An 11,485-nucleotide genomic window follows, 5' to 3' on the forward strand; every position below is an offset into this window, starting at 1 on the left:
ACAGGGACCCTCTGGGCACCCTGGGCGTGTTCCTGGGGGTCTTGATGTTCCGGGGACCCCCACACAGAGTTGCACCACTCACTTCACACAGGTGTGATTGTTTATTTCTTTTGTCCCTTTTTTTTTACAGTATGCGTGGAAATCCTACTGAGACCAAGGTCTCATTTACAATGGTGCCCTGTTTACAAGTAACTAAATCATTGTTACTCGATAATAACAGAAAACGAACAATAGGTTGGGGAATTGCACCTTACCCTCTGCCTGCATGTTGGCAGAGTCACGCAGCGGCTCACCTACATTGCAAAACGTACTTACTTAGCAGAAATCTACACGACTTGGAATTGTTTTGAAAAAAAGAAAAACGGTTCAAATGAGCAATTATCTTTGTCTCACACTGGTAACACCTGAAGGGGTGGCTGGAAGACAATAATAGCCATGATTAACCAGATGCTTAACACAAAATAACCTCAAAAGCTAAATGGCATGGCAACCCATGCAGCCGGGGTCTCTCACCTATATGAAATGAAAAAGAAACATTATGTGACGTTAATGCGGGTAATCAGTGTTCTTATTAGTGCACATAATGTACACTCTTTCTTTCTTTCAGAGTAACAAATGTTTTATTGTGACATTAGAAGTAATGAACTCATCATGAGATAATTAATTTATAGGTGTCACTTATAGAATACAAAAAAGTGTATCAATCTGACACTGGTGATGAATAAACATCTGACAATTCGAAAGTGTGTCAGATTCTCCTCTTCGTTGTTACATTTTCCAACGCTCACATTTCTAGAAATATATGGATCAATGAAAGTCTTAGCACTGCCGCTGTATATCAATTATTGGTGACTGTGAGCGCTAACAAAACCAATAGGATTGTTGACACGGTCCCCCCTCGGAGTCAAAGCACATTCATGATGTGTTTATTGACATTTTGCAAGTGATGACATGCGTTGAGCAGCATCCCGCTGATCAGAGGTCTACAAAACATGGCACTGTTGGTGTAGTGAAAGCTTCATGAGCAGGGGTCTTCAACAGGGATACTAGACAAGAAAATAGACAAGCTAATAGACAAGAAAATTGCGAAGGCTTATTACTGCCATCTCGGCAGTAAGAAGAAAAAAGGAAAGAAAAAACGCTGGTGTGGGCGGGGCAATTTTCTGACATTAATCTTAGAGATTTCTGAGAAAGATGTCACAAATGTCTGACTTTATAATCTCACAGATTTGCCACATTAAACTCGCAAATCTGCGAGTCTCTAAACTAGAAAAATTCCGAAAACTATTGGTGTGAACTAGCAGCACCTAATTCGGCATCCGCTCTAAATGTCCACAACATGGCCCATGATATATATCGTGATTGTATTGTCTCTGTATCAAACGATTTCGAAAAATAACACTTTGGAATGGCGGGGTTTCCCATATTTGGTTTAAGAACCCACCACGGTGACAATAATTATTTATTAGGCTATTATTTGGTAAGGACACCGCACACCGCAGTTTGACTGCCTTTTAGGGTGAGGTCGCTTCTCGCCCTCAGGGTTTTAGTGTTCGTTTAAAAAAAAAATACCAGCTGCTGTGTAAGCACAGCTGGTCAATGTGAAAGCACTGCACTCTCTGCGGTGCTTTCACGCCCACTTGCTGTAGTTGAGACCTATGTTTCTCATTGGCTGTACGACAACCTATTGTCCTGATTGGCTGCCTCGTCTTTAGGCAACCACACACCTTTTGGCTCTAGCCGACCTCTCAGCCATGGGATATAAGGCAGCAGCTGGTTATTCACCCTTTGTCAAGTCCCGCCCGTGGTTGTGCCCCTCTTCGCACCCATTGGCTGCCGTTTCTTGGTTGGACAAAAATCCTTTCTCTCCATCCACTACTATTGAAATAACATGTTTTTCAGTTGCTCCATATTGATATTCTGTGCACTCTTATTTTAAACTTGGTGTCAGTAAAAAGGAACATCACAGGTGCAGCATGGTGACTGGGCATATCATGTTTGTTTTTAGTTTTTTCCAAAAAATATTTTTTAGCAAATTCAACATAAACAAGGTGGAACCAGGGCGGAACAAGGCAGAAAGAGCCTGCTGGTTAGTCAGTCAGGGACCAATCAGAAGGCTGACAAAGGGTGAATTAATTGATTGATTTTTTTAATACTTGGGGTTATTTGCCAGGTGCAGGATTGAAAAGGTATAGGTATTGTGTAGTAAAAACTTAAAGATGGAGTGCCGTGATTTTTTTCCACCTTAAAACATGATCATCAGGTCTTATTGTTATATAAGGAGTGTACAGCATTTGTTAAAACGTTGTTTTTATGTGGGCACGCCCACCAGTTCATTAAGTATGCCTGGTTTGCCTGGTGGGTGGTGATGGGTGGTGATCCACCTGAACTGAAGCCGTACCCACAGCTGTAGTTGTATGATAAAGGGGGAGGGGTTAGGGGAGGGGCTGATAGTGTGGTGTCACTATATTACTGTTTATTTCATTGGCCTGTTTGACTGTCAAGAGTTCAGCCTCCAGGAAGAAACCCTAAATTCAAAGTTAATACACTATTGCACATAAAAACGACTCCAGGGTGTCTAATGAAGTACTGTCACCTCATAGACATGAAAAACTGGAAAAATAAAAGATACAAATGTATTCAGCTACAGATGAACCCAGGGGCGCCGGATGGGGGGTCAGAAGGGTCTGAATGTCCGAATAACGGGGGATGACTGGTCTATTTATCTATTTTTCTCCACTGCTGCTGGAGGTCTAGCACTGTTTCTATTTTGCTGTACAATCGTTGTCATGTATTGGCTGCATACGTGCAGTTGCTCTTAGCCAAAGTACAACTATAACTAATACACAACAATGTGAGTCATGACGTTCTCTTAGGTCCTTGGCCTGAAAAACGTTGAGGGTTTTTATTCCACAAAATTGAAAATCTGTCCAAATAATTCATCAGCCGTGGGTCTATCATATTCCCATTGTGTGTGTGTGTGCGTGCGTGCGTGCGTGCGTGCGTGCGTGCGTGCGTGCGTGCAGGGGGATCTTTTATCTAATAAACCTTGCACGTAACAGGTGTGTTGAAAAGATCACAGGATTCTAAATGGTGCTTCTGAAAGGACTATCGAATGATCAAAAATAATAATAATAATCGCGCTCTCGATGAGAACTTGAAAATGTTCTTTTTCCTCTGTGCATTTACATTTTTTGGTCCTTCTATTTGATGATGACATTTCGAAGAAGACCTTGAAACAGAATTGGAATACAGTAGAACGTAATGAAAGGTGTCACCACTTTCAAATGGAATAAGTTGTGCTGTGATAGTGAGCGTGGTTATGCTGATCAGAGTTTCAGCTTCATGGAATGACATTCATAGTTGACTAAGCTACATAGCTACTTCATGAATGACTCTGTAGTGCTTTCCACCCTAAAACATGATCATCAGGTCTTATTATAATATAAGGAGGTATAATTTTTTCAAAAAAGTGTACAGTATTTGTTAAAATCATGCTTTTATGTGGACACGCCCACCAGTTCATTAAGTATGCCTGATTTGCCTGGTGGGTGGTGATGGATGGTGATCCACCTGAACTGAAGCCTCACCCACAGCTGTAGTTGTATGATAAAGGGGGAGGGGTTAGGGGAGGGGCTGATAGTGTAATGTCACTATATTACTGTTTATTTCATTGGCCCGTTTGACTGTCAAGGGTTCAGCCTCCAGGAAGAAACCCTAAATACAAAGTTAATACACCATTGCACATAAAAACGACTCCAGGGTGTCTAATGAAGTACTGTCACCTCATAGACACATGAAAAACTGGAAAAATACAAAAATTGTGGCACATCTTTAAGGATACACAAGTGCTATCAAATAGATGCCTGCACACAGTTGCTATCCCCCATTAAAGTCATCAAAGCATCTAGCGCTCAGTTAAATTTCAGCATACAGCCTAACTTCACTGTGATGTAAAAAACAAAACAAAAAAAATAAACAAACACAAAACTGTAGTGGTTTGTTATGCATCTGCTGTCATACAGCCATGGGCTCTCAGGTAATAATTATGTTTTCTGGTTGCACGTCAGACAGCACCCAATGGTGCGAACGATATACTCCCTTTTGGACATGCCTGCTCACTCAGAAAAGGAATACAGAAATCTCCATAGTCAATATGGAGATCATAAAAAGTTGCACTGAGCAAGATTAGCCACTTAAACCCTACACTCCTACAGGGCTCAAGGTCACAACTACTACACATTGTGAGTTTCTAGACTCGGCTATTTCCACTGCTCCACCCCCCAGAATATAGGGACGTTATGGTTTAAGTGGTTAGTGGGAGCCAGGAAATGTGTTGAAATAACATTTTGGCAACAATGGGTGTTTTTTGTTGAGAAATACAGCATGCAGGCGGCCTTTTACCCCACACTACCCTACCTAAAAATATATTTTTAGGCCAATCCCAGCTAGTGTAGTTCATGTCATGCCCTGTTGTATTTCCATCTATTTCTCTTGTATTGGCTGGGATTCCATTCTCTTGCAATTCTCTTTGCATCGGTAGACAATATAGATCTTTAGTCCGCCACAGTGAGTCTAAACTGAACCAGGCGCGTGTACGCCTGTGGAGACAAACAACTGTCACATGATCAAAGTTTAACATCCTCATCACGTTGATCCGCTGCATCTGACTGAAGTCTGGAGACACAGGATGGCATGTTTACAACTAGACTTGCAGTCAATGAGAGGTGAGAGTTCCTCTCTGCCAAACGTTTTATATATATATATATATATATATATATACACACACACAGGTATATACCTTGCAGCACTTTCTACATTTCTTTGGTGTGTTTAGTTTTTTCTTTTCTTTTTTTTTCATCCCCAGTGCCTGTGACGCTGGATTAGATTACTCACTGTCAGTTGCAAAACATCTCTGATTAATGTTGACATTTGCAGCATTTGAGCAAAACAAGTCTGGGCCTAAGATTGCAGACATATCTCTCCCTTCCTTCATGGTATGATTTCTTAATGACATGGTCAGACAAACACACCCAATAGCACTGAACTGAATTATCCCTGACTCATCTGCAAGCGAGCCAATAGACACGGGGAGAATCTATGACAGAATTTCTCACAGGGTCCGGGCACCCCCAAGGGGTTAATACATTTGTTGGCTATTCCATCAGATATAGAAGCTCACAGCTTATAGAGAGAAAAAAATCATTAGCATTTTTGAGTGGTGCAACCACTCCCTTACGGAGCTATGTGTGTGTGTGGGTGGGTGGCTGGCTGGGTGGGTGGCTGGCTGGGTGGGTGGCTGGCTGGCTGGGTGCGTCTGAGCACGAAAATAGCATGGTTGTTTTTCACCACCTGTGCGCAACCTAACACACACAAACACACACGCACATATTAACTGTATATATGGTGATTTCGGGTGTGCCAGTAGTACAGTGACAGTACAGTACAGTAGAGGGTACAGTAGAGGGACCCCCACACGGTAACTCTGTCATTTCTCAACCGTTTCGGACGTGGGGCGGCTCGCCGGAATCGGGCCGCACCCTGGGTGCGTTCCTGTGGGTCTGGAGCTCCCCCCCCCCCCCCCCCCCACACACACACACACGGAGTTGCACCACTCACTTCACACGGGTGTGATTTTCAAGTGGTGCAACCACTTCATTAAGGAGCTTTGTGTGTCCGTGGGTGGTGGCTGGGTGGCTGGCTGGCTGGCTGGCTGGGTCTGTCCGAGCACGAAAATAGGGTTTGGTTGGTTTTCACAACCAAGTGATTTCGGGTGTGATAGTACAGTACAGTACAGTACAGTAGAGGGACCCCCTGGGGACCCCCACACGGTAACTCTGTCATTTCTCAACCCTTTCGGACACGGGGCGGCTCACCGGAACCGGCCCGACCCCCTGGGCGCGTTCCTGGGGGTCTGGATGTTCCGGGGACCCCCCGGGGACGCCCACACAGAGTTGCACCACTTACTTCACACGGGTGTGATTTTTAAACACAAATCTCCTCTTATGTGGCTCCCCCCCCCCCCCCATCACTGTCATTGCAGCATATTTGCACCAATTGAACATAGATGTGTCAGGGTTGCATTCTACATTTAACACCCTCTCTTCATTAGGTAGAAAACCAAACTTAATATTAATGAAGTTGTTTAATGAGAGGAGTTAGTAATGTGTGAGATGGGTTGTTATAGGGCTGTCACGATTATTTTCCTGGCGATTGTTCCATCGATTCGTTTTTCGATCAATCAAATCACAGAGAAGCATTTTCTACCATGCATCGTGCCAAAATCTAATGAAAATAGCAGATCTACAAGCTCACATTATGCTCACCCAGCCATACCTCAGCCATACCTCAGCCATACCTCCCGGTCACTGCTGTGGAACTTTCGGTGGCTGATGTGTGGCTGATTTTCCAGCAGTAAGCTGGAAAACGTGCATCTGTGAAAGTCACAACTTAACATCAAAATGATTGCCCTAACTAGCACTAGGAATGACTCATGGAGGAGAGGGCTGTCAAAACTATAAATTCACAATTCCCACGATGTGTGAATTCTTGGCACAGAACATCTGCTTGCTTGGCTGAATCACTTCCCCTGCAGTAAACATCTTAAAGCACCTCTCACATTACACAGATGTGACTTAGGTATTAAACTCAATAGTGAAAGCACCTACACCACACTCACCTAGGAGATTGGTATGCGGGAGAAGGAGCCTTCAAAGCTGGTTTGTATATAGATCAGTGGTTCTCAAACTTTTTGGTCACACGGCATCCCTGAATGACATTGTTACTTTAGCACACTTGCATTTATGTTATATTATGGAATGGTACGTAAATGTAAATGTTTCCGCCTATATAGATACAGTATGTAACGAGGAAAACTTGAGAGAATATCCGTTTCCATTAGGGCAGATTGAAAAAAACTTTATACTGGACATTTAACCACTTGAACACGAGACGTCAACCATGAAAAGGAAATGATGAAAATCCTGAAAAACTGATTTTCGACTATGAAAAAAGAATTTCTGAATATCATGACATATGACATACTATAGTATGTAGTTTTTGATGACATATAGGGTGTCGCTTTTCATGATTTTCGACGATGAAATAAAATTGGAAAAATGTATGAACCCACAACTTGACCTTTTGACCTCTGACCTTTAGATCACCCGCCATTTTGAATTATATGAAAAAGAGTTCAAATCTATCTCCTCCCAGGATCTTTGATCAAAATGCACGAAAGCTTCTACACGTGAACTTTGGACCTATACGGACAAAAAAAGGTTTCATGAGGCAATGAAAATTGCTGTTTTGTGAAAATTATTCTTCTGCCCATAATACATACATGCAGTGTCAAACGTTTATGAAACTTTACAGTATGGTAGAGGGTCATGCCAAATAGCACTGAAACCAGTCTTACTCCAATTGGCCGAGGGGGGCGCTATAGCAATTTTTTGAAAATGAAACATTTGAACAGGCATGACTCATGCCTTGTTTGGCCAAAAGTCATGGCACATTTCCACATGTTCCTTGACTCATGGGGAACACATCTGTCACTTTGACCAGTAAACTCCGCCTTCAGATATTCCACCATTTTGAGCAGTTTGAAAAATGCTTATACCTGATTTTCTGCCTGGATTTTTTTAGCAATTTGCGTGAAACGTTCTACACACAATCTATAGACCATTATCTGAAATCCCAGTTGAAGAGAAGTTTGTAGGCTACTTGAAAACATGAACAGTGACCACAATGGATAATGACATCCCCCAAATAGGCCATATTGTGAGGTCCCTTTTCATTCAGTTTCGTTCCCACGTCGTGGGCACTACTCATTCAATGCATTTTTGCATAGACAACTGGCTGGGGGGACATTAGGGGGTAACTGGGGGGAAACTGGCTGGGGGAACACTGGCATGTATATCATTTGTCATGTTTTTAATAATTTCTTTAGCGTCGAAAACCATAAAAAATACATACTAACTCTGTAGATATCGTGTTTTATATTTTGTGATGATATTAAATGTTGTTGTTATATTTCATACATAGGACCTGAATGGAAAGAAGACTGTACTCTGTTGCTGTTTGCATTTCTGTCTAATAATGTATTCCATCCATCAATCAATCAATCAATCAATCAATCAATCAATCAATCAATGGCAACATGGGAAAACTTTGCTCATCTAACAGTAGCTGTGAATTTCCCACATTAAAATAAACAGGCTGCAGCCTATTTTAAACTCCTACGCATTGTTTCATGTCATGTCAAATTTAATAACAGTGTAACACCAAAGCATGGCATCCAAATACATTTTGGAGCTTGTATTTTGCACATTGCACTTCCACCCCATCCCCTCCACATTATTATGAATTTTGATTGAGTCATAACGCTACCCTCCAATATATGCTTGTGTTGGCCATTCCACGTTGTTGTTGCTTTTCCCCCTCCATTCTAATTTAAGCATGCTGTCAAAATCTGGCTTAATTGTCTAATGCACATTATTGATTACTGCATTGTACTGCAGTGGTGATGTCTTCAGCAACTTAAGATAGATTTTACGACAAATAGCAAACGTTCTTGGCTCATCTACACGTATTGTGAGCTTGTAGATCTACTATTTTTGCTATAGCGATTTGTTTATTTCGCTGTAATGGCATGGTCAATATTTGTGCGCCAGGTTGAAAGTCGCTATGAACCCCTATAAAAAAAGCTTACAGTACAACCGTTGGAAGAAATGTCTTCTTCAGATATCTCCAGATTACTTTGATAAAGAACTCAAACAAACGGAATAGTAAACCTAATAAAATATTATGATTATTATATTCACTGATATAATAATCACATCACAAATTTGTACATCACAAATATGTACGCTAATACATTACAAAACTCCTAAAAGCTATTCAACTGCCCACATGGAACAGAAATGGAAGAAGGAATGGGGCCTGGAGATGAGGGGGACAGGGAAGGTCAGTGCTATGAGCGCCAACTCAATGCGATGATGGTGTCAATTCTGCTGGAAGAACATATCGAGATATTTTATGGCCCCAAAACTGAAATTTATACAGCAGGGTCTCTTCAGGGACAGGAAGAGTGTGGGAGGCAGCGAGTTAAATCAATGCCAGGCCATTTTCATATACAGTATTTTGGACCTGTCCTGAGAGCTAACAAAAGAAATAAGGAACTTAAAAAAGAGAAAGAAAGAAAAATTAAATTCATTGCTCTTTTGTCACGCTGTGTACATACATACATACATACGTATACATACGTATACATACATACATACATACATACATACATACATACATACATACATACATACATACATACATACATACATACATACATACATACATACATACATACATACATACATGTCAGTATCATGGTCAGTATCATGTCAGTATCATGGTCAGTAACTCAGTATCATGTCAATATCATGGTCAGTATCAAGTCAGTATAATGTCAATATCATGGTCAGTATCATGTCAGTATCATGTCACATGATGCTGACCATGACACTGTAGAATACGTAACGATGTTTGGCTGTGGTGATGTTATGTGACAAATCTTCTTTGGGGGTCCATGGCACAACAACTTTTCCGACATATTCATTCCGACATATTCATTGGGTGTCCTTGACATGGAAAGGTTTGAGAACGCCTGCAGTGAAGTTGTTGGGGATAGAGAGCCTGTGGGGGAGGCGTTACAGGGGGGAGGGGAAAGCAGAATATTGTTTCTGAAACACAATAGCTTGTTATCATGATTCCTTTTTACCCATCTGTGGGTCATGGGCACATTTGTATGGGTCCCTTTGTTTTGTTTTTCCCCAAATTGTTTCCATGAAATTAAATCAAAACTCAATGATGTTTTCAGTCATTTCAGGAAGATCTAGAAAAATCTAAGAAATTCCATAAATTAGAAAACATGTTAAAGAAGTAGAACAAGCTGATTGTGAGCGTGTAGGTTGGCTATTTTCACTAGTTTGGGTCCCGGACAAACGTCTAATTTCTCTTTTGGGTCACGGGCTAAAATGTTTGGGAACCAACTATGCTAGAGTATATCTAGAACGGATCCAAGGAACCAGCAAGACGGTGTGTCCTTGAGGTGTCCCCATGCAGCTACACAAGTTAATATAGCATAAAAATCAGTTAAACAACTTTCACCCATCACTGACTATTTGAAAATCTACAAGCTCACATCGCAACAACACAATATGCAGCTATAAACAAAATTTAAAAAAAATAAACACCGGAAGTTTTAGTTACTCTACTGCGCCCTCTACAGATCTTATCAATAGAAAAATCCCAATGACCAGATTTTTACTTTCGGTGAAATAATTGTCTCCACCAGGCCGAAGGCATGGGGAGAGAGTATGTTTTGCACTCCGTCCGTCCGTGTGCCCGTGTGTCCGTCCGTCCGTCCGTGTGTCCGTCTGTGAACAGCTAATCTCCGGCACCGTTAACCCGGTCGATGCCAAATTTTGCACACACACTCCCTGGATGCCAACGATGAACCTCTGCCCCAAAATTTCCAGAACGGCCTGTTATAGCGCCACCAGGAGGCCGCTTTGTGCAAAACAAGTTTTTGGACAGTACACCTACAGATTTTGTCCAAACATCACGCAAATTGGTACACAGTTTCTCTAGAGCCATTCAACGAAACCGGTCTTTCAGATTTCTCAGACTCCATCCTGATTGGCTAAGATTGCCTTCCAAAGTTCGCAGGAGTGCTCAGTTTCAAAGAAAATGCTGCAAATCATGAACACATCGTGTGATTTCCGTGAAATGGTGCACGCACATTCCCACTAGGCCGAGGAGGAAATGCCACATGAACATTTTCAACTCAGCCTCATGGTGGCGCTATAACTGGCCGAAAAGTGTTTTTACCTCTAACTGCACGGATCTGTGGATAACTTTGTATGTCAACTCCCTAGAGGCCAAGGAAAAACCTTTGCCTGGAATTTTTCACATCTGCTCTTTATAGCGCCACCAGGAGGCCGAGATATGTAAAACACATTTTCTAATATTACTCCTTCAGATTTTATCCAAATTTCACGCAAATCAGTACACAATACACATGCTCTTCATAGTTATGTGATCAAGACAGGTTTGTTTGATTTCTCATAATCCACCCTCATTGGCTACGATTGGCTTCTAAACCTTTCAGGAGTAGCCCGCTTTGTACAAATCGCCACAACTACTCAACGCAGCGTCCGATTGTGGTGAAACTGTGCATGCATATTCCCACTAGGCTTTGGAAGAAATGCCACTTGACAGTTTTCAAATCAGCTTCATGGTGGCGCTACAACAGGCCAAGCCGCGTCACACACACACACACACACACACACACACACACACACACACACACACACACACACACACACACACACACACACACACACACACACACACACACACACACACACACACACACACACACACACACACACACACACACACACACACACACACACACACACACACACAC

The sequence above is a fragment of the Electrona antarctica genome (genome assembly GCF_951216825.1).
Source record: "Electrona antarctica genome assembly, chromosome: 8".
NCBI lineage: Eukaryota > Metazoa > Chordata > Actinopteri > Myctophiformes > Myctophidae > Electrona > Electrona antarctica.